Raw genomic sequence first — 23455 nt, 5'->3', positions numbered from 1 at the left:
CAGCTGAAGCCATATCTCTAATGTGGGTAGGATCTCTAGGAAAAGGACTGTACCTTTTAAGGTTTTGTGCTCGGATGGCTAATTTTCCTCACTGAGAACTTGGTCCACCACTGAGGGTGTCAGAAAAGGGAGGGGCACCCAAGTGTTGCAATTCCTAAAAGGACTCTCAACACATTTTTCTTTTAGCCCCCTGGGTCAGAGTGGCCTCTGCCACTGCATGTTATGGATGTCAGAGGGCACCTTATAGCATCTTCTGCATACACCCGTAATTTGCTTTTATTCATTTATTTATTTATTTATTTTTTGATGGCAGTGCTAATCTTCTCTGTATCATTCCAATTTCAGCGTATGTGCTGCTGAAGCGAGTACTACCCATAATTTGTTGTCTCCTCTCAGAGGAAAGATTGCCTTCCGTGGTTTTATTTTGCTATCCAGTTCATTCAGCATTGAATTTTAGCATCAATTTCTGTGTTTCTAATATGAAATTTTCCATCACTGATATAGATATTTCTATAATTTATAGCTTTTTTAAAAATATGAATTTGGTGCAAAGGAGGAGCAAGCCAGGTGCCTATTCATTTTCCTGTACCTAGAACAATAAATAGTCCTGGACATGCTTGAAGCAATTCAAGAGCCCATTGATTAGATGAGTGTGCCCTTGAGAACAACTCCAATTCTAAGTGTCTGCATTTTTCATGGTTTATGCTCGTAGGGTGAAGCTCCCTGTTTTCTTGCATTAAAAAACCTGCTAGCTTCATTGGAAGAGCGTTTGCTCAGTGTGCTTAGATTCGTCAAACCAAGAAGAGTAGCAATCAACAGACATCCTGGGAAGCATCTTAACTGCCTGAAGTTAGGGAACTCAGCAACCCCCCTCTCAACTGTTTGTTCTCTACACGTTCGAAAGGGCAGAAAAAAGTCTTTACGCCAATTTTAAAACTTTTTCTCAGAACTCAAGGGATTAACATATAAACTCAGTGGACAGGGAGGTAGGTTTCCTGCTTCCCTCCAAATTGAAGACAAGATTAATTACGGTATTCACCTGTTCCTGAAACAGGCTGGGTAATGGATCCCGGCTGTGCGCTCCCCGAAGCAGCCCTGGTTCCACAGTTCTCAGCCGACTCACTTCCTTTGATCAACTCATTCTCTCTCAGCAGGCCAAAACGGTAGCCACAGGACACAAGTGCTTAGTTTACAATCATGTTAATTTTGCTTTTTGTTTGTCTTTAGCGGTTGGAGATTAATGAGTAAAAAGGGTGTTTAAATTTTCAACCAGCCTTCTTCTAATCACTTGGCTGCATTGTCGCTGGCAGCTTTATTACTTCGATTTCCTGAATCAATCAGGTATACAGTTTCTTTGTCCAATATAGCTTATGGTGCAGGAAAAGACAGTCCTACCAGGAATTACTGCTGTGGCTCTGGGTTCCACGAAAGGCTATTGTGAAACTACTTTAGCGGCTTTAGAGGACTTTTCACAGGATTTCATTGCTGAATACATGCCTGGTATTATTTACTTATTTATTTAATGTATTTTTTTAAAGACAAAGTCTCACTGTGTTGCCCAGGCTGGAGTGCAGTAGCTATTCATAGGCATGATCATACCTCAATGCAGCCTCAAACTCCTGGCCTTAGGTGATCCTGCTGCCTCGGCCTCCGGAGTAGCTGGGATTATAGGCACCTGCCACTGCGCCAGGCTTATCCCTGGCATTTTTAATAACTCAGGCATTTCCAAAGCATTTTACAGAGGATATTGCTATGCCCATTTTTCATAGCTAGGGAATCAAATTAGCCTATGCCATTGGAATGGTGAAAATTAAGAATTTGGAGAAAATTCTTTAGAAGATGAGTTTCTTGCTACGTCAAGCCTAATTCTGTCTTCTGAACTGAGGAAAACAAACTCCATTCTATCTCCGGGTTTCTTCAGGGATTGTTTCCCGTCTTGTACAGAAACAAGCGTCCTGGATGATTCCTTCTCAAAGAGGCTTCGAGTCAGAGAAATGCCCCTCAGGTCTAATGCACTGTAATGGAGATTTTGTACGCACGGTGTACAGACTGAGTGTGTATTGTTCTGGCAGTAAGGGACGAGGATAGCTTCCCTTTAACATAGTAATGAACTTTGTGAAGTGCTCACTCTGTTGCCCGGGCTGGAGTGCCGTGGCATCAGCCTAGCTCACAGCAACCTCAAACTCCTGGGCTTAAGCGATCCTCCTGCCTCAGCCTCCCGAGTAGCTGGGACTACAGGAGTGCACCACCATGCCCAGCTATTTGTTTCTATTTTTAGTAGAGACAGGGGTCTCTCTCTTGCTCAACCTGGTCTCGAACTCCTGACCTCAAACAATCCTCCTGCCTAGGTCTCCCAGAGTGCTAGGATTACAGGTGTGAGCCACTGTGCCTGGCCAGGGGGTAACATTTTAAAAATTACTGTACTATAAAAGTCTTTGTTTCTCTGTGAGGAGAGATGATGAAAATAGGAATTGTTTTGTTCTCCCTCAGCTTCTAGTCTTCTAAAGAACAACCTGAAAGGCATTCTGGACAGGTGGGGAAAGAGGCTCACCAATGAGCAAACAAAGGCATCCTGTTTGGACCCAGTGTCTATCTGGACATTACTTCCCCGTCATTCCCCTTTAAATTAAGATATGGCCCCAAGTCTAGTCTTCAACATTACAATTTGACACTAACACCCCAGTGCAGAATCTCATTATGTCTATTGTTATTTTTTTAGTTTAGTTTTTTTGTTTTTTTTTGAGACAGGGTCTCACTCTGTTGCCTGGGCTAGAGTGCAGTGGTGTCATCATAGCTCACTGCAACTCAAACTCCTGGGCTCAAGGGATCTTCCTGCCTCAGCCTCCTGAGTAGCTGGGACAACAGGTGCATGCCACCATGCCTGGCTAATTTTTCTACTTTTTTTAGAGAAGGTGTCTTGCTGTGTGGCTCAGACAGGCTGGTCTTGAACTCCTAGCCTCAAGCAATCCCCCTGCCTCAGCCTCCCAAAGTGCTGGGATCACAGGCACCACATCTGGCCTCTGGTGGTATTCTTTGTCATGAATTCATTGTTCATGCTGGGACTATATATAATTCTGTTGGCTGCTTTCTGAGAAAATTTGCAGGAGAAATGGATATCAATAATCATGGAAACTGTGGAGTTTTCTGTAGGAATTGACTTTTCTCTCTGTCATTTTCTTCCCCCCCCACCTCATGATATACAGTCTTTCTGTTAAGATAATGTTGACCTATTGTGATGACTAATGTTAGAGGATATGATTTTTGTCTGAGTTAGTTTCAATTTAATCACCATTTCATGAAGTTACCTGAAAATTAATTGATGACTCTAAGAAACTAATCACTTTTAGGAAACAATTAGTTTGGACACTGTGTTTCTACTGTTAGGTGAACATCAAATAGAATTTTATGTTTGAAAAATTAGAAGCAGTTAATGGCACTCAAATCATGACTCTCTCCTGAGGAAAGTACTTGCATAAGTATAATTATTAGTAATACTTTGTAAATGAAAAAGCAAGCATTGAAGAAATTAAGTGCTCTGTGTAAAATTAGAGCCAGGAATGAGACTCAGTATTTCTAGTTCTTGTTCTTGTGCCAAACCATCTGACCACAGGCAACTTTCAGAATTTAGCCAAGAATAAAGGAAATTGTCAAGATAACCTTAATAAATTAATATACAATGTCAATATGCAATCCTCTTTCACATTAAATTTATGAAATCATATATAGCTGGGCGCAGAGGCTCAGTTCTGTAATCCCAGCATTTTGGGAGGCCAAGGTGAGGAGGATTACTTGAGGCCAGGAGTTTGAGACCAGCCTAGGCAACATAGAGAGACCGCATCTGTACAAAAAATAAGAAAAATTAGCCTGGGCATGGTGGTGCATGCTTGTAGTCCCAGCTACTCCAGAGGCTGAGGCAGAAGGATCACTAGAGCCCTGGGGTTCAAGACCCCCAAGATCATAGCTGCAGTGAGCTATGATCTATGATTGTGTCACTGCACTCCAGTGTCAGAAACAGAGAGAGGTCCTGTTTCTTAAAACAAAAAGGGTAAAAAATCATATTTAATGTATACTTTAACCAAGATATGAAATCTAATATTCTCAGTTGTAGCTGATATTCCTTGTCATCTAAGCTAAAAACCTGGGAGTGATAGTTGACTTCTGCCTCTCTCATGTCCAAACTTTAAGCTCTGCTAGTTACTTTTTTCTTTTTCCTTTTTTAAAAAAGAATTTTAAGGCCAGGCGTGGTGGCTCATGCCTATAATCCAAGCACTCTGGGAGGCCGAGGTGGGTGGATCGTTTGAGCTCAGGAGTTCAAGAGCAGCCTGAGCAAGAGTGAGACCCTGTCTCTACCAAAAATAGAAAGAAATTATCTGGACAACTAAAAATATATATAGAAAAAATTAGCCGGGCATGGTGGCACATGCCTATAGTCCCAGCTACTCAGGAGGCTGAGGCAGGAGGATTGCTTGAGCCCAGGAGTTTGAGGTTGCTGTGAGCTAGGTTGACACCAGGGCACTCTAGCCTGGGCAACAGAGTGAGACTCTTGTCTCAAAAAAAAAAAAAAAAAAGAATTTTAAGCTTACAAGAAAAATTATAAGAGTAGTGCCAATAATGGTTTTTCCTTGAACCAATTAAGGATAAATTACTCAAATCTTATTCCTGAAATGTGATTAGTCTCCAGAGTATGGGGCAGGACACTTTCTGCGAGGTGGGTCCTTCCACAGAAAGGCTGGGAAGATTAGAGTCCTGCCCTGGGGCAAATGAAAGGAGGGCAGAAGGCCTAACATCTAATACCCAACATTATAACAAAAGAGTGTGTGTAACAAGGGCTAGGGGAGTTATGAGACAGGAACTGTGGACAGACCTATATAATATATAGATCTCATAACACTACAGTAGTGATGTCAATAATTATATCACTACTGTGGTTCTAATTTGCATTTCTCTAATGGCTAGCCAGTGATGTTGAACATTGTTTCATGTGTTTTTTATTTTATTTTATTTATTTATTTTTTGGAGACAGAGTCTCACTCTGTTGCCGAGGCTAGAGTGCCATGGCGTCAGCCTAGCTTACAGCAACCTCAAACTCCTGGGCTGAAGCAATCCTTCTGCCTCAGCCTCCTGAGTAGCTGGGACTACAGGCATGTACCACCATGCCTGGCTAATTTTTTCTAAATATATTTTTAGTTGTCCAGATAATTTCTTTCTATTTTAGTATAGACGGGGTCTTGCTCTTGCTCAGGCTGGTCTCGAACTCCTGAGCTCAAATGATCCGCCTGCCTCAGCCTCCCAGAGTGCTAGGATTACAGGCGTGAGTCACCATGCTCAGCTCATGTGCTTTTTAAAATTTTATTTTTTATTTTTATTTTTCTGAAACATGCTGAAACAAGCAAAATACATTCATGTGCTTTTTTGCATTCTGAATATTTTCTTTGATGAAATGTCTGTTCATGTCTTGTGCCCATGTTCTGATTGGATTGTTTGTATTTTTACTGTTGAGTTTTGAGAGTTCTTTATATATTCTAGATAGTATCCTTTGTCAGATACAACTGTTGCAAATATTTCCTCCCAAGTCTGTAGCTTGTCCTTTCATTCTCTTAGCAGAGTCTTTTATAGAGCAAACTTTTTAAATGTTGTTGTGGTCCAATTTATTAACTTTTTTCATCATGCTTTTAATGTCAAGTTAAGAATTCTTTGCCTACCCTGAGATCCCAAAGACTTTCCCATTTTTTTCCTAAGTTTTTTTTTTTTTTTTTTTTTAACATCAGATCGGTAATGTGCCAATGTTGTTACAAGGTTTGAGGGAGGCACATCTCACACATGCATGTGAATAACCAATTATCTTGCTTATGAACTACAAAAAGATTGCTAAAAGTTTTAAAGTTTAACATATTACACTTAAGTCCATGATCTATTGTGTGTTACATTTTGTAGAAGGTGTGAGGTTTAGGTTGAGGTTCATTTTTTTTGCCTATGGCTGTCCATTTGCTCCAGCATCATTTCTTAGAAAGGCCATCCTTCCTCCATTAAATTGTTTTTATTTTTTTGTCAAAAATCAGTTGGTCATGTTTGTTGGGTCTATGTCTGGGTTCTCTGTTCTATTCATTGATACATATGTCTATCCCTCCACCAATATCACACTGTCATGATTACCATAGCTGAATAGTAAGACTTAATATTGCATAGAATGCTTCTTGTTTTTTCAAGATTGTTTGAGCTATTCTAGCACCTGTGCCTTTCTATATAAATTTTAGAATAGGCTTGTCTGTGTTTTCAAAGGATTCTTATAGGAATTGCATATAACCTGTAGAAAAATTTGGGGAGAATTGACATCTTTGCTATGTTGAGTCTTCCAATCCATGAATATGGTATATCTCTCCATTTATTTAGGTCTTTAATTTCTTTCATCAGCATTTTGTAATTTTTAGCATACAGATCCTGTACATGTTTTACAAGTTTATACCTAAATATTTAATTTTCTTTGAAGTGATTGTATATAGTATTGTGTTTTAAATTTTGGTTTCTACATGTTCATTGTTAGCATATGGGAATGCAATTAATCTTTGTGTGTCAATCATGTATCCTGTGACCTTACTGAACTCACTTATTAGTCTAACAGGTTTTTCAGTAGGTTCCTTGGGATTTTCTACATAGACAATCAGGTCATCTGCAAATTGGGGCAGTTTTATTTTTGCTTCCTGATCTGTGTACCTTTTCTTTCTTTCCTTTGTTCTTTATTGCACTGGCTAGAAATTTTAATACTATGTTGAATGAGAGTAGTGGGAGGACATCCTATTTTTAGCAGGAAAGCATTCAGGCTTTCACCATTAAGTTTTTTTTTTTTTTTTTGAGACAGAGTCTTGCTCTGTTGCCCGGGCTAGAGTGCCATGGCATCAGCCTAGCTCACTGCAACTCAAACTCCTGGGCTCAAGCAATCCTCCTCCCTCAAGCAATCCTCCTGCCTCAGCCTCCTGAGTAGCTGGGACTATAGGCATGTGCCACCATGCCTAGCTAATTTTTTCTATTTTTAGTAGGGATGGGGTCTCATTATTGCTCAGGCTGGTCTGGAACTCCTGAGCTCAAGTGGTGCTCCCTCCTCCGCCTCCCAGAGTGCTAGGATTACAGGTGTGAACCACTGCGCCTGACCTTCATTCAGTTATGTTAATATTTCTTTTTCATTTCTGTTAAGATTTCTTATTTTGCCCATATTTGCAGTATGTTTAATTTATAAGTCTTTAGAGAGATTTTCTTGCTGTCTTTCTGTTATTGATTTCTAGTTTGGTTTCACTATGGCCAAAGAACATGCTTTGCATGTTTAAATCTGTTGAGGTTTGTTTTATGGCCCAAGATATGATCTGTCTTCGTGAATATTCCATGGATACTTGACAAAAATGTGTATTCTGCTATCGGGTGTTCTATATGAATTAGATTCTGTTGGTTGATTGTGTTTTTGCATTCTATATCCTTGCTGATTTTCTGTTTAAGTAGTTATATCAATTGTTGAGAGTGGAGTGTTGAATTCCCAAACTATAATTTTGTATTTGTCTATTTCTCTTTTCAGCTCTCTCAGTTTGTGGCTCACATGTTTCATGTGTTTCATGTGCTTAATGTGCTCAGTGGATTCACAATTAAAATTATAGTTACTTCCTGGTGGACTTATCCTTTTATCATTATGAAATGTCCCTCTTTATCTCTAGTAATTTCCTTTGCTCTGATGTCTACTTTATCCGATATAAATATAGCCACTCACAGCTTTTTACAATTTTACAATTTTAATTAATTAATTAATTAATTAATTAATGTGTGACAGATAATGTGCTGACGTTGTAACAAGACTTGAGGGAGGCACAACTGACACATGAGCATGAAAACTCAATCATCATACTTACAAACCATAAAAGGATATTTTATTTTATTTTATTTTATTTTATTTTATTTTATTTTATTTTATTTTGTTGAGACAGAGTCTTGCTCTGTTGCCTGGGCTAGAGTGCCGTGGCATCAGCCTAGCTCACAGCAACCTCAAACTCTTGGGCTCAAGCAATCCTCCTGCCTCCTCAGCCTCCCGAGTAGCTGGGACTACAGGCATGCGCCACCATGCCCGGCTAATTTTTTCTATATATTTTTAGTTGTCTGACTAATTTCTTTCTAATTTTAGTAGAGACAGGGTCTCACTCTTGCTCAGGCTGGTCTCGAACTCCTGAGCTCAAACAATCCGCCCACCTCAGTCTCCCAGAGTGCTAGGATTACAGGCGTGAGCCACCTTCCCCGGCTGGATCCATAATTTTTAAAAAATTAATGTTCTTGGCTGGCGTAGTAGCTCATGCCTGTAAACCTAGAACTCTGGAAGGACAAGGCGGGAGGATTGCTTGAGGTCAGGCATTTGAGACCAGCCTGAGCCAGAGCGAGACCCAGTCTCTACTAAAAATAGAAAAATTAGCTGGGTGTCATGGCGCAGCCCTGTAGTCCCAGCTACTGAGGTGGCTGAGGCAGAAGGATCACTTGAGCCCAAGCGTTTGAGGTTGCAGTGAGCTATGATGACATCACTGCAGTCTACCCAGGGCAACAGAGCAAGACTCTGTTTCAAAAAAAAAAAAAATTGTTTGCATGGTATAACTTTTTCCATTCTTTTGCTTTCAACCTACATTTGTCATTGTAGTTGAAGTGAGATATTTGTAGATAGCATATTAGTAGATCATTTTTTATATTCCACTCTGCTAATCTCTGCCTTTTAATTGATGTGTTTAGACCATTTACATTTAAGATAATTATTAATATGTTTGAGCTGTTTATGAGCTATTTTCTATTTGTTTTCTCTATTTCTAATTCCTCTCTTTCTCTTTTATTTGAACATTTTAAAGGATTCCTTCTTACTTTTCTTTTTTAAAATAGTGTTTTGGGGTATATTGCTTTGTATAGTTTACTTAGTGGTTGCTCTAGATATTCTATTTATTTGTTTGTTTATTTATTTTTAGAGACTGGGTCTTGCTCTGTTGTCCAGGCTAGAGTGCAGTGGCACAGTCGGAGCTCACTGCAACCTTCAACTCCTGAACTCCTGGGCTCAAGCGATCCTCCTGCCTCAGTCTCCCAAATAGCTAGGACTATGTCTGGCTGGTTTTTTTTTTTTTTGTTCTTTGTTTTAATTTTTTGTTGAAACAAAGTTTTGCTATGTTGCCCGGGCTGGTCTCGAACTTTTGGCATCAAATGATCCTCCTGCCTCAGCCTCCCAAATTGTTGGGATTATAGACATGAGCCACTGCTCCCTGCCCAAGGTATTCTAATATACATGCATAACTTATCACAATCTAGAAGTATTGACATTATTAGTCTTTTCTTCTTCATTTGTAATAGCAACTGGCGACTATAAACACAACTCTTCTATTCTTAGATGGAAGATTTGAGCACTTGTGATGATGCTGTTTCACTGAAGCAATCTCACAATCTGAAGCTTTAAAGAGGATGCTTTCTGAATGTTTGCAGAAACAGACTCACGATTCTTTCCCTTCCTTATATTGCTTGCTTCTAATATTTTAGCACTTACCTGTTTCACAGAATCACTTGGAAAAAAAATTTCTTGAAGCTTGGATCCAGGAATAGGGTAAGGGAGAAATGTAATTGGCTTTTATGATAACCAAATAGTATCTGAATTTCCCTCTGTCTCAGCTGTGATTGCATATACCAATTTCAGCATATTTCCAGGAATAGAGCAATAGGACCATCTCTACAGCCGACATCATGTAGGAAAGGCAATACTTGAACTCACAAGCCACATCAATTTGGTTGTTTCTTCATCAGATTCTAGCAAATTAAACACTTTCTCTGTAAGCAACCATCGACCTGTCACTGAGGTCAGCTACTTTGGTATTGTTTTCTGTGAAGTACATTATTAAGACTTTCTTTTGTTCACATGCCTTTAAAACATGTAATAGTTACTATTCCATCTTATTTGAACACCTTTTATAATAAGTAAAAGACAAGAGAGCTCCCAAATCTCTTGAATGTTCAATAGCTTGCTTTCAGCTAAAGAGTGATGACAGGGGCCCACCATCATTTAACCACAGTCAGTAATCCTTCTACATTGTGCTGTACTTTAATTACCTTATTGAACATGTAACTAAAGGATGTGAACAAAACATTAAGTGCTTGTGATTCGTAAGTCATTCTTAGCCTTTACTGTGTTTGTCCCATACATTGATAATTGCATGACCCCTAACTGATTTTCCATTCTATTTCTGTTTCATCAATAAGATTCACTATGCTAGTGGTTTTAGGGAGATCCAAAAACCTCTCAGCCACCAAGGAAAACAGGAGAGTTGATTTATTCATTATTCCATAGAGCTGTCAAGCTTGATGATGTTAAATTTTCTCCACACCCCAAATGTCTACATACAGAACAGTGAAGCAATACATTCAATAAAAGAACTATCATTTTTTTGTGCATAGCACATGAAATTCTGGAAAAGGTTTTCCAGTACTCTGTGTTCTTGAAGGAACTTTGTCCCTAGTATGTATAGCTTGGGAAATGTTAAAAGATTTCTTTACTTCACCTATGGAAAAATAATAGGTGTTTGGTGAAATCAAAATATGTTTTGGGTACTTCATTTTTCTAAAACTTTCTTGTTTAAAATGCTATTTATATGCTTTATTATGTCTGTATTAAAGACAAGGTATCATAGATGTGGTACTTGGCATAGGAGTGAAATTCTGACTCAGCCAAAGTTGATATTATGTGGCACCTTCATATTCACACAGTGTAAAGAATACCCAAGTAAGTGTTCTTTCCTTAAAAATCTCATGGCCGAAATGGGGTTAAATAATCAAAACTTTAATTAGTTTTTACAGGTAATGTTATGAAGGCAGGCAAGTATACCACATACTTCTATAAATATTAGAATTATAGTGGAGCTCTTGTTATTATTTAAAGTTTTATAAAAATATTGGCTCAAAAAGAATATAAAGTTCTTTGTAAAGTTATCTAGCTACTGCATTCTTTCTAAATCTTCATATTAAGTGCCAAGTCATTTTCCTATGATTTAGCAATTTGAAAGTTTTAAGTATTTTTTCTTTTTTCTTTTTGTTTTTTTTGAGACAGAGTCTTGCTCTGTGGTGTCACCATAGCTCACTGCAACCTCAAACTCCTGGGCTCAAGTGATCCTTCTGACTCAGCCTCCCAAGTAGCTGGAACTACAGGCGAGTGCCACCATGTCCGCTAATTTTTCTATTTTTTGTAGAGACAGGGTCTTGCTCTTGCTCAGGCTGGTCTTGAACTCCTGAGCTCAAGTGCTCCTCCTGCCTCAGCCTCCCAGAGTGCTAGGATTACAGGTGTGAGCCACTGCACCTGGTCATCAAGTTGATTTTATATATAAAGTTGTTAGCTTCGCAATATCATTGATTATTGCAGCATTTCACTCTTGCAATAGTAAGTATACATTTATATTTCATCAAATATAACATAGAATTTCCAGTTATAAAGCACATAAGGAACATTTACTTGAAATTACATTTAGAATGCTCACCCATTTTAGAAACAACTATTTTAATACTAACACTAAATCATATGCCTTCTTTATATAATTGTTGCTATTACATGACAATATAGGATGATTATCTACCCTTTCATAGGATCGCTGATTACTCAGAGGTTTAGAGATGTCAGAAATAATGTTAAAATGGTCACTTAGTCAAAGCCAAAGTCAACTGGCAGATTCTGGGTTAACTCAAATTTTAGCATATGCCTAATACTTATTTGTTTATAACATAATGTGTCCTATTGCAGTAATATTTTATGTACATATCTGGCTTAGTCCATTTTCTTCCCCCCCCATTTATTTTTTATTTGCATGTATTCATGGGGTAAAATGCAATTTTGTTACATTGATGTATTGCATTGTGGTGAAGTCAGGGCCTGAGTCCATTTTCTGTTGCTTATAATGCAATGCCTGTAATGAGGTAATTTATAAAGAAAAGGAATTTATTTCTTATACTTATGAAGGCTGAGAAGTCTAAAGTTGAGAGGTTACATTTTGTGAGAGTCTTCTTGCTGCTGGGGACTCTCTTCAGAGTCCAGAGGTGGTACAGGGTATCATGTGGCGAGGGGACTGAGTGTGCTAATGTGTTTGTTCTTCCTCTTTTTATGAAGCTAATAGTTCCACTCTCATGATAACCCATAGATCCATTAATCCATAAATAGATTAATTCAATCATGAGGGCTCTGCCCTCATGATCTCATCACTTCTTAAAGACTCCAATTTTTTTTTTTTTTTTTGAAACAGAGTCCCTCACCTGGGCTAGAGGGTGGTGCATTTTGATTTTCATATCAATACTGGAACATTATTTGCCTTTTTTTTTTTTTTGCTGTGTTACTATTTGCATTGATGGTACAAAAGCAAAGGCAGGTGAAATTGCTGGTGCTTTAACATGAATTCAGGTACTAGTATGGGCTGGGAGAGGTGGCACACATGTGTAATCCTAGCATTCTGGGAGGCTGATGCAGAAATATCGCTTGAGCCCAGGAGTTTGAGGTTGCTGTGAGCTAGGCTGACGCCACTGCACTCTACCCAGGGCAACAGAATGAGACCCTATCTCAAAAACAACAACAACAAAAAATTAGCTGTGTGTGGTGTGGTGGGGCGCACTTGTAGTCCCAGCTACTGGGGAGGCTGAGGTGGGAGGACCACTTGACCCCAGGAGTCAGAGGATGACACCAATGATGCCAATGATGCCATTGCATTCTTCCCTGGGTAGAAAATAATAGAAGTGAGACTGCCACTTTGATAAAAACACCTGATGGCATTTGTTGTCAGTGATAAAATTTGAGCTTTCAAGTGAAAATTCAAATCTGTGAACTCTTGTGTCCATTGGTGTAAGCTTAACTTTAAGAAATCAAATCATCAGAAACCTGGGAAGGGAGGCTTAGCAATCTGTGTTTTGACAACCCTCCAGGTGATTCTCACGCATGCTCTAATTTGAGAACCAGGGATTCGATTTTTACATAGGATGTAAAACTTGATGGAACCCCCTCGGTAGTAGTACCTCACTATAAGAATAAAATGAAGTCTTGGAGCAGTGAAAAAAAAAAAAAGAAATCATCACTAGCTGAGTTTTGGTGTATCAGAGAGTATCAGAGATAAATGGCCACAATTATCTAAAAGGACAATTAAAATACTTCTTCCTTTTCTAGGCACATATCCCTGAGTCAATGCCTTCCAGCCAAAGACCACCAGGAACACAGCTCTAATTGGACGAGTTGGGTTTGTTATTCATTGCGGTGAGGGAGCACATACATGAAAGGGAACTATTGGGAGTCTTGGTAAGATGGTTTTAGAAAAGACTTATAGGATTTGGGCTTGTGTTAGGCAATTTTGGGGGAGGGTTCAAGGAAGTGGGCCTTTGCTCTGGATTGGATGTTGTCAGGAAGTGGGGATAATTCTATAATTGGGTATCTCAATAAATCTTATCTATGGGAAGGTATAGTTGGTTGAATGGTGACCCCCCAAAAGGTATGTCTATATCTTAACCCCCAGAGCCTGTGAATATGAACTTATTTGGAAAATGATCTTTGCAGATGTCATTAAGTTAAGGATCTTGAGATGAGATGATCCTGGATTATCCTGGTGGGCCCTAAATCCAGTGACAAATGTCCTTGGAAGAGAAAGGCAGAGCGAAATTTGAGACAGAGGCAGAGAAGGCCATGGGAAGATGGAGGCAGCAACTGAAGTTATTCGGCTAAAGAGCTCTTGGAGATACCAGAATCTGGAAGCAGCAGAGAAGGACCGTCCACTAGAGCCTTTGGAGGGAGTGTGGCCCTTCCTACCCCCTTGATTTTGGACTTCTGGACTCCAGAACTGTGAAAGGGTACATTTCTGTTGTTTCAAGCCATCAAGTTTGCAGTGCTTTGTTACAGCAGCCACAGGACAGGAAGTCCGAAGGGCAGACTAGAGCAACCCTGCAGCTTAAGCAGTGACTCATATTGACTAGAATAGGGGGATGTTTGGTCATTTTTGTGGCTTGGACAAGTTTATGGTCTTGCTTTTGTCTTGGTCCATCACAGTCACAGGGTGGCCTTGTCTGATGTAGATGTCTTGTGACACCGTTTATGTTCAACAGGAGACCACCATGGCCAGCTGTGTGCCAGCCCAGCTCCTGCAAATACCCAGGCCTGGCTGGGGACTAGGGGATGCTATTCTCTTTCTCACTTGAGGCCATGTTTTCATCATAGACTTCAACCAAAATGTCATATCACAACAGACTGAGTGCAGAAGCTATGGGAATCCAGCTGTTTTCTATTCAGCCAGATGTTGAGATTTGCCAAAATGTAAACGAATGCCATTTTTCTCACTAATTTATTTTATAGAGGCATGTTTCATAAAACTTTTCTTTATAAGAACATGCAATGGATTTACTATTGTTATTTTACTATTGTTATTTGCACTATTACGTTAATAAATACATAAAACATCTTTCAGTTTTAATTTCTAATATAATAAATATTGGCAAATATAATCCAAATAAACAAAAGCTCTTTGAGTCCTCAGCAATTTTTAAGTGGTAAAGGGGCCCCGAGACCAAAAAATTGAAGAACCACGGACCTAGTTCTGAAAGTTTTTGTAAATATACCACGTGTGCTTGTCTAATTGTTGGGGCAGGGTTGTATATATGTCCACTAAACCAAGCTTGCTAAGTGTGTTCCCATCATCTATATCTTGACCAATTTTTTTGAATGCCTGACCCATCAATAATTTGGAGAGGTGAACTGAAATTTCCAACTTTGATGGTTAATTTGTCAATTTTTCTCTGTCGTTTTCTCAATGTTTACTTTATATATTTTGAATACATTCGATTAAGCCAGATTGTCTGGCTTACTCTCTGCATAACCTAGGGCGATTTATTTATTCTTTCATGACCTTATTTTTCTCATCTGTAACATATGGATAATAATAGTACTACTTTAGAAAATAGGTGTCAATAAACATTTGCTATTGTTATCTCCACTAGCAGTGTTTCATGTAGGAGCAAAAAGGGACAACAGTTGGATTTATCCAGTTCGGATTTTGGCCCGGGGAAAGTTGGGGAATAAAGATAAGTGGGTAAGGATGTTAAGGAGGTTAGAAAAGGAAGCGTGGGAGTGTAGTCGGATGGGGAAGGAGGCGGCAGGGCTGAGCCGTGGGGGGCAGATGCGGCGGAAGCCCGAGGAGCGAGAAGGGCTAGCACGGGCGGGACGAGAGAGCTGCAGAGACAGTCGCCAGGGCCGGTCACCGTGAGGCTCGGCGTGAGGTCCCAGGTGCGGGAGGAATGAAGGGGTGAGGGGGAGGGACGAGTTCTCCGCGTGGTGGTGCTGGAGGGACATGAGAACCCAACGTCGTCCATACTGGCTTGACCAGCAGATAAACAAGGGACAGTGGAGGAGCAGGGTGACACAAAGCTCGCAGCAGCAGAAGTGATGCTTTGAGAGTGGCGCTGGCAGCTGGGGGAATGACGAGCTTGTTTTGGATATCGGGGCCCTGGGAGGGCCCGACTTGCTTCAGGAAAGCCAGCTCCCAGGGACGGCCGGAGAGTGGGCCGGGGGTCCCCGGGAGGGGCTGACGGCGTCGGGGAGTCTGTTCACCGCGCAGCCGGAGGAGAGGCTGAGGAGGGGGCGCATGCTGGGCTTGGCTGCCCAGCTGTAGAGCAGTCTGTCCCCCGGGGTAGTGAATTATCCATCATAACTTAGTTTTGTTCATTTATTTATTTTTAGAGACAAGCTGTCGCTCTGTCACTCGGGCTGCTGTGCCATCACAGATCACTGCAGCCTTGAACTCTCGGGCTCAAGCGATGCTCCTGCGCCAGCCTGCCGGGCGCTGGGACTAGAGGCCCCGCTAATTTCGTATTGACTGACTGATCGATTGTGGAGACGGGGTCTCGATATTTCGCTCTTCATGGTTTGGAACTCCTGGCCTCAAGTGTTCCTCCCGCCTCAGCCTCCGGAGTTGTGGGGATTAGCGGCGTGAGTCCCCGGGCTCGGCTATTTTATTTTAAAAGAAGCTGGATGGGCATCCGTCGGGGACGCGGAGAGAAAGGCTGGGTTGCAGGACTTCAAAAAGTCTGTGAAAAGCTTGAATTTTAGAGTTTAGTGTTCTATGTCCCCCTCTAGTGGCCATTTTGCAGAATTAACCAGAATACAAATATTTCAGAAATGAATTAAAAATACCTCAAACCCGAGGGGGGGCAAGGGCAATATACGTAACCTGAACTTTTGTACCCCCATAATATGCTGAAATAAAAAAAACCTGTATATGAAATTTAAAAAAATCTCAAACCCAAAGCCTAGGGTTAGTGGCTTTTAGGGAATATCCTAAATTCTGTGGTATGGCTAATTCTGCAGGAAATTCATCTAGGTGTGTTGGCCTTTACACTGTTTGAATCACATTGATGATTTTCCTTCTGTATCAGGCACACAAAGTCTAGGAAGGCAAAAGAAGTCAGATTCTTGTCTTCATGGTGCTTACATTCTAGTGTGGATCATCAATAACCAATAGATCATCAATAGCTAATAAACAAGAGGCTGGGCGCGGTAGCCCACATCTGTAATCCTAACACTTGGGAGGCCGAGGCGGGAGGACTGCTTGAGGTCAGGAGTTCCAGACCAGCCTGAGCAGGAGTGATACTCTGTCCCTACAAAAAATAGAAAAATTAGCCGGGTGTGGTGGCACACGCCTATAGTTCCAGCTACTAGGGAGGCTGAGGCAGGAGGATCACTTGAGCCCAGGAGCTTGAGGTTGTAGTGAGCTGTGATGATGCCACTGTGCTCTAGCCAGTGCAACAGATTGAGACTCTGTCTCAAAAAAAAAAGTTATCTTTAAAATATTAGGCCTCTTGTTCCAAAACACATTTGATATTAAAGAACTTCTCATTGGCAACAAATGATAATACTGATGAGAAATAGTGCACAACTGTACTATAAGACTCCATCATTTTAGCAGAAAGCAGAGAGTAAAATTCAAGTTAGAAGTTGATAAACCTGCTTTTATCCCAATATACAGTAGAAATGTAATATGTATAGGACTAAATGAGAAAAATGTCATATAAATATCTGGTTTAATGAAACTGTACATCTTTAGAACATTCTTGGATTGTATTAGTCTGAAAAACAAGGCATAGATGCTGGAAACAAATTTCTCTCCTGGACTATCCCTGAATGATCTTTAACAGCAAAATATTAAATATATCTACATGCTAGGTATCCTGTGTAGATCAAAGTTATCTAACTCAAATTTGGAGTATCGTAAATCTGCTACTTTTAGAAATGCCTGGATCGTATCATCTTTTTAGTTCTTTCATTCTTAGAAAGAGATGTGAACTTTGGTTAGAAAGTAATTGAATATAAAAAAATATAAGGGACAAAATCTCACCCTGTCACCGGGGCTAGAGTATCGTGGCGTCAGCCTAGCTCACAGCAACCTCAAACTCCTGGGCTCAAGCAATCCTCCTGCCTCAGCCTCCTGAGTAGCTGGGATTACAGGCATTTGCCACCATGGCCAGCTAATTTTTTCTATTTTTAGTAGAGACGGGGGTCTTGCTCTTGCTCAGGCTGGTCTCGAACTCCTGAGCTCAACTGATCCTCCTGCCTTGGCCTCCCAGAGTGCTAGGATTACAGGCATGAGCCACCGCACCCGGCCAACTATGAACTATTAATAATATTAATAGTTCATTTTATAACTGAGTTATCTGCCTTTGGCTTCAGGGTATTTTATTATTTTCTAGTGGAGAATTTTTTGATTTAATAGGAATTTTTCAACATCTCAGCTTTCATTCTCTGAAGCACCATCTTTTTCCTGGAGGAACTCTGGTCTTTTCAATGAAAACAAGACCAGCTCTCTCCTGGGAAAGCTTTTTTCAAAAGTAAATGTGTAGGATCATGCTGGAGCCCATTCTCCTAAATGAAGTATCATAAGAATGGAAAAACAGGCACCACTTGTACTCAGTATCGAATTGGTAGTAATTGATCAACACTTATGTGCACATATGGAAGTAACATTCATTGGGTGTTGGGCAGGTGGGGTGGGGGAGGAGGGGATGGGTAAATTCATACCTAATGGGTGTGTTGCCCACTGTCTGAGGGACAGGCATGCTTATAGCTCCGACTCGGGTGGTACAAAGGCAATATATGTAACCTAAACATTTGTAGCCCCATAATATTGAGAAAAAAAAAGTAAATGTGTAGCCAGGTCACATTGCTGGTGTTTATCCTTATCCTAACAGTGGGCTACCTTTTGTTAGATGAGTCAAGGGCTTGAGATTTTATCCTACTTTTAAGCTAACAAGTTAGTCTGCTACAGTTTCCTGGATGGTAAAAGAAGACATGAGCCACTTGGGCCTAAAACAAAGGACTTTATACTCATGGTACAGCAGGCTGCATGATCTTCATGTTTTCACTATTCCTCTTGTCCCCCAAGTTCCCCAGGGACAATGTGGAGCCAGACCCTCGTGAATGGTGTGCACACAGTGGATCTGTGGCACAGCTGAGGGACTGTGAACTTAGGAAGCCATCAGTCTTATAAAGGGGGTGCTTGTGAACCTGCCCAAACTTTGGAAAGAAACATTATCTTTATTATCCAGGACAGCAAACCAACCTGCCCAGTGTCCTGGCGGGAGACGCTATCTTCTAAGGCTGTTCACTCAAACAGATAACCCAGAATAAATAAAAGCTGTCACAAGACATGCACAAGTACAAGAGACATGGAGAAGTCTGCCAACAAGAAGTAGGGGCATTTTCCTGACCCGCCGTCAGGTATGAATTCCTATTTCCTCTTCTGCATTATCTTTTCTATCATTCTCCATCCTAAGTGTCATCTTTGTTAGTAGGTAATTCCCATATATGTAAATAATTGATTGGAAATAGATACTGGATTATGAATGCAGGATATGGAGAACTGTAGTAACGAACTCTTTGAGTATGTCTCATGTAGGATTATCAGAATAGAATAAGGGAGAGAGCTCTGAATTCCTGACTTGGCCTCTCAGGGAAGCTTCAGATGCCCTTAAATTTTCTTGGATTTTTAAGTGCTATCCAGGTAGGTGAGATAAGGACTCCCCAGCACCTAATATGGCAATGAAGACAGATGTTTTAATGATCTTGGGAAATCGTGAGCTTGGACACCAGTGGCACTTTTTGATACTCAGTGATGAGCTTAAGAACCTCAAAGACATTCAGACAGTTTAAAAGGCCTTGTAGAAAAAAGGGCTTTTCAGGGACAGAATTATGGTGTCCATAAGGAAACACATCACATACACTAACCCCCTGAAATAGCTAACCTTTGCCTAAGAATGCAAAACAGACTTTCTTGGAGTTCTCAGTAAATCCCTGAGGTAATAGGGCATGCTGAACACAGTGAATATTTAAAGAAGGGATCTCTTCGGAGCTTCTGCCAATAAAATATTCTCTAAGTCAAAGAGTACTCTCACCTCTCAGCTTCTCAATAATGAAAAGTGCTGGTCAGGGTAGCAGGCTTCGGGCATCCTCAGTGCTGGGAAAAGACTGACCACTGCTTGTGTATCCTCTAGGAAAGTGTTCTTTTCTCACTCTTTAAAAAATTAATTTCCCTCAGTTCTGATCAGGGGACTATAATTTTTTAAAATCATACACTTCACTTTAGAACTGCTCACTCTGACAATGTAGATAGAAATGGTAACTGTCTCTTACTGAACAATGGAAGGCTTGTTACAGCTGTATTAAGGACAGGAAGGGATTCTTCTTTGTCTTTGTGTGCAATACATTAGAAGAAAATTAATGACAATGTGATGTAAAAATATTAGAGAAAATGTTGAAAAGAGATAATAAGTCACCCATAATGATATTGCCTGTGCAAGGCAGTTATTCTTTTCATGTTTGAATGTTGCTTATTGATCCTTATTTAAATATGTACATATTTTTGGCATAGTTGCAAGAGATATTTGTAACAATTATCAACTCAATTTGTGTATATATCATGCTAGGTCTTTAAGAAATGGGATTTTTCTTTAAAAATAATTATAGTGCTGCTAATGTGTTTTAAAAGCCATGGCCTAATTTATTTTAACTATCATCTTACTCCACTAGAGAGAATACATTTTCTTCTAGTAATAGGCACTTAGACCAATTGCTTTTTGGGGTCGTTCCTAGTTTTGATAGAGAAATCCCATTATCATCCCCTCTTTATCTGGTGTGACATGTAAACAATGCATCAGTTAACCTAAAATCTATATCATACTATTAGATTATAAGTTAAACAGAAAAGGGGCTAAAGTCATAGCCCCATTTCCCTGCCACTTGAGATTGAGATCTGATCTTTCATAAGATAATGTTTGCCCACAATGGTATTAAAACACTTCACAAAAATGTTGATAGCTGGGGAACCTATGCTTGGTTATAGTTTCTGGACCTTAGCTGATACCTCTCTATGGGAGCAGTCAGTGGAAGCTTCAAAAATATCTTAAATTGCTTGTGGTTTTTTAATCTATAAGATTAAAAAAGGCATAAGGATAGGTGATGATAGATGTGGTTGAGAGGAGTATTGGGGAAAGTCTTTACTTGTTGGTTGGCCATCCTACCTACCCAGGGCACTTTGCAGTGACTCAAATCTCTAGCCCAGGAGAGCTGTGGAAACACTGCCTAGGCAAATGCATTTTTGGACAGGAAGACTGTTATGGCAGAGACTGCCATGTGTTGGCCCCAAACCTGTCTTATTTCATCGGGCACACAGGTGGCCAACATTTACCAGCTTCCTTTGCAGTTAGGTGTGGCCAGGTGACTGCGTTCTAGTCAATGGAGTGTGAACCCATGTGATACGTGTCACTTCCAGGCCTGGCTCATAATAACCTTTATCAGATGAGCCTCCAGAGTCTTTCTCTTTAATGTTTGATACAGAAGAGCATGACATCCTTAGAAGCCATGATTTCCAAGAAGGTGGAGCTATAAGATGGAAACCTGTTTGGGGGAGAGGGTCAACTTCCGATTAGGAACACCTATTTTTCACTTTACATTAGCAAGAATTAGACTTCCATTGTGTTAGGCAAATGAGATTTTGGGGTTGTATCCATAACAGCTGCTAATGTTACCCTAATTAATATAATTATGAAATAGAAAGTTATTTGATTTGTATAATCACACACACAGAAACAGACATTATTTTTGTTCCTCTGTAAACCTATGATGATGGCAGAGAGGATATTAGCTAAAAATATTTTGAAGTTAAAACACAGCTGGGGATTGAGATACTACTCAGAGGAAAAAAATTGTCTTATAGGATCATAAGAAGCAGCACAAAGCAGTGCTTAAGTACGAGGGATCTGGGGACAGACGCCTGGGTTCAAATCCTGACTCTCTGCCACTTGTAATTGTGACCTTGGACAGATGAACTTTTTTTGCCCCAATTTTCTCATCTGCAGATGGAAAAAATATGTACCTCATAAGGATCTTGTAAGATTTAAATGAGGTAATATGTGTTAAATGCTTACAGCAGTGCCTAGAAAAGTAGACACTCCATAAATGTTAACCCATTATTATTATCAAGTAAGAACCATGTGTCAAGCAGGGGCCCAGAGTCCAGAGGCGGTGGGGGTGGGGTGGGGAGGCTCAGGCCATGCTGGCTGCTCAGTCTTCCGGCTAACACCACCCCTCTTCAAAATGCTCCCCAACTGGGCAGGTAAAATCCTGTGGCAAGACACCCAGAGTGGGGGAGTGCCTCAAACTTCTGGAAATAATATCCTTCCTCCCTGCTCACCTGGCATGGACATCTCCTGCCTCCTATAGGTTCTCTTTTCTTGGTCAGCACCAAGTGGAAGTTTGCACATCTTTCCTCCTCTTTCTCTCAGATCCCTCCTGTTCTCCATGTCTGCAAGGTGGAAAAGCAAAAACAGATATTTAGGGAGCCACAAACCTCTGTCATTGTTTATTATTGATTTTATCTCTGGTTAGCCTTGGGGTAAAATGAACTGCCTTCAAGGCACCTTCAGTATTAAGTCAGAATTCTATTTAAAGTCAGTAGCATATTGAATCTTTAGGCAAAATATAGGACTGAGAGACCCAGACTTGCAATTTGTTAAGTAGAAAATAGGCATAAAGATTTTTAAATTTGTGGGTTTTTTATTGTGGTAAATGTACATTACATAAAGTTTACTACTATAACCATTTTAACTGTACAATTGAGTGGCATTATATACATTCACAAAGTTGTGTCACCACCACCACTATCCTTTTCCAGAACTTGTTCATCATGCCAAAGAGAAACTGTACCCATTAAACAACTCCTCATTCCCCTTCCCCACAGCCCCTGGTAACCTCTATTCTACTTTGCATCTTTATGCCTTTGCCTGTCCTGGGTGCCTCATATAAGTGGGATCGTACAATATTTGTCTTTTTGTATTTGGCTTATTTCACTTAGCATAATTGTTTCCAAAGTTTATCCCTATTGGAGCATGTATCAGCATTTCATTCCAGTTTATGGTTGAACAATATTCCATTATATGTATATACCACATTTTGTTTATCCATTCATCTATACTTGGGGTGTTTCCACCTTTTGGCTATTGTGAATAATGCTGCTATTAACATTGGCAAACAAGTATGTTTTTGAGTCCCTGCTTTCAAATTCTTTTGAAAAAGAATGGGAATTCTGGTGATTTGTGTTTTTAAATAGGTGGGTTTTACATATGTCTCATTGACCAAAAGTGTGTTACACAGTGTCTCCTTACTGCAGGGGGAAGAGAGGGGCTGAGAAAGTGAGGGTTTATTTTTTTCCCCCAATCTTTATAGTAGAGAAAGGTAAGATAACATGGATCAGAGAAATGTGGCGAGTGAATCCACTCACAGTATCTGTCACAATGTACCTCCTAGAGGCTGAATCTAGAACTGAGATTCCACACCCCATAGTGGGGAATATGTATAAGCATTGATTCCCGATGGCAACATTGTTGGTATTCTATAAATTCAAATTCAATGTTGTCCTTTTTTCCTGCATCTAATTTTGAATAATTTTATGACTTAAGGGACCTGCCTCATGTAGTTTCAGTGGGAATTTAGATAAATCTGCTTTTGATAGGTAATTACCCATGATTTGGTTTATATAAAATAGGCTTTCCAACAGAAGGGGGGCACTCAACTGTAGATAAAGATAATTAAATGATAATTAAAATGGGGTGGTTTAGCAATAACAATACAAATGGGGAAGGTGCAAGATGGCATATTGTAAAGGAAATCATTTCTGTTGGACTACTCACAACTAGCTCTGTTTCAAGAGTACTGTTCAAAGATTATTGTTCCATTACTCTAATATTTGCTGTTTGACTTCCCTAAAGACATTCATTTATCACCATAAGTTTGGGAATAAGATCTAGTCATTGCATTTGTAGACCCCAGACATTCAGAAAGAAGACTCATCTTTCTCTTTGATATAAATTTTAGATTCTCCCTGATTAAGGAGAAAATCACCAAGGTAACAAT

The 23455-nt window shown here is 40.0% G+C and overlaps 2 non-coding genes across 2 annotated transcripts; both read right to left on the bottom strand.

The window, feature by feature from the left end:
• Positions 1-5762: 5762 nt before the first annotated feature.
• On the bottom strand, positions 5763-5866 carry LOC123637653. Its single transcript, XR_006735002.1, has one exon. It is a non-coding gene; the product is annotated as a small nucleolar RNA U13 (small nucleolar RNA).
• A 1934-nt stretch (positions 5867-7800) lies between these two features.
• Positions 7801-7904, bottom strand: LOC123637661. Its single transcript, XR_006735009.1, has one exon. It is a non-coding gene; the product is annotated as a small nucleolar RNA U13 (small nucleolar RNA).
• Positions 7905-23455: the final 15551 nt, after the last annotated feature.

This window comes from Lemur catta, chromosome 4 (genome assembly GCF_020740605.2).
Source record: "Lemur catta isolate mLemCat1 chromosome 4, mLemCat1.pri, whole genome shotgun sequence".
Classification (NCBI taxonomy): Eukaryota; Metazoa; Chordata; class Mammalia; order Primates; family Lemuridae; genus Lemur; species Lemur catta.
This window is presented reverse-complemented; position numbering and strand designations above follow the sequence as displayed.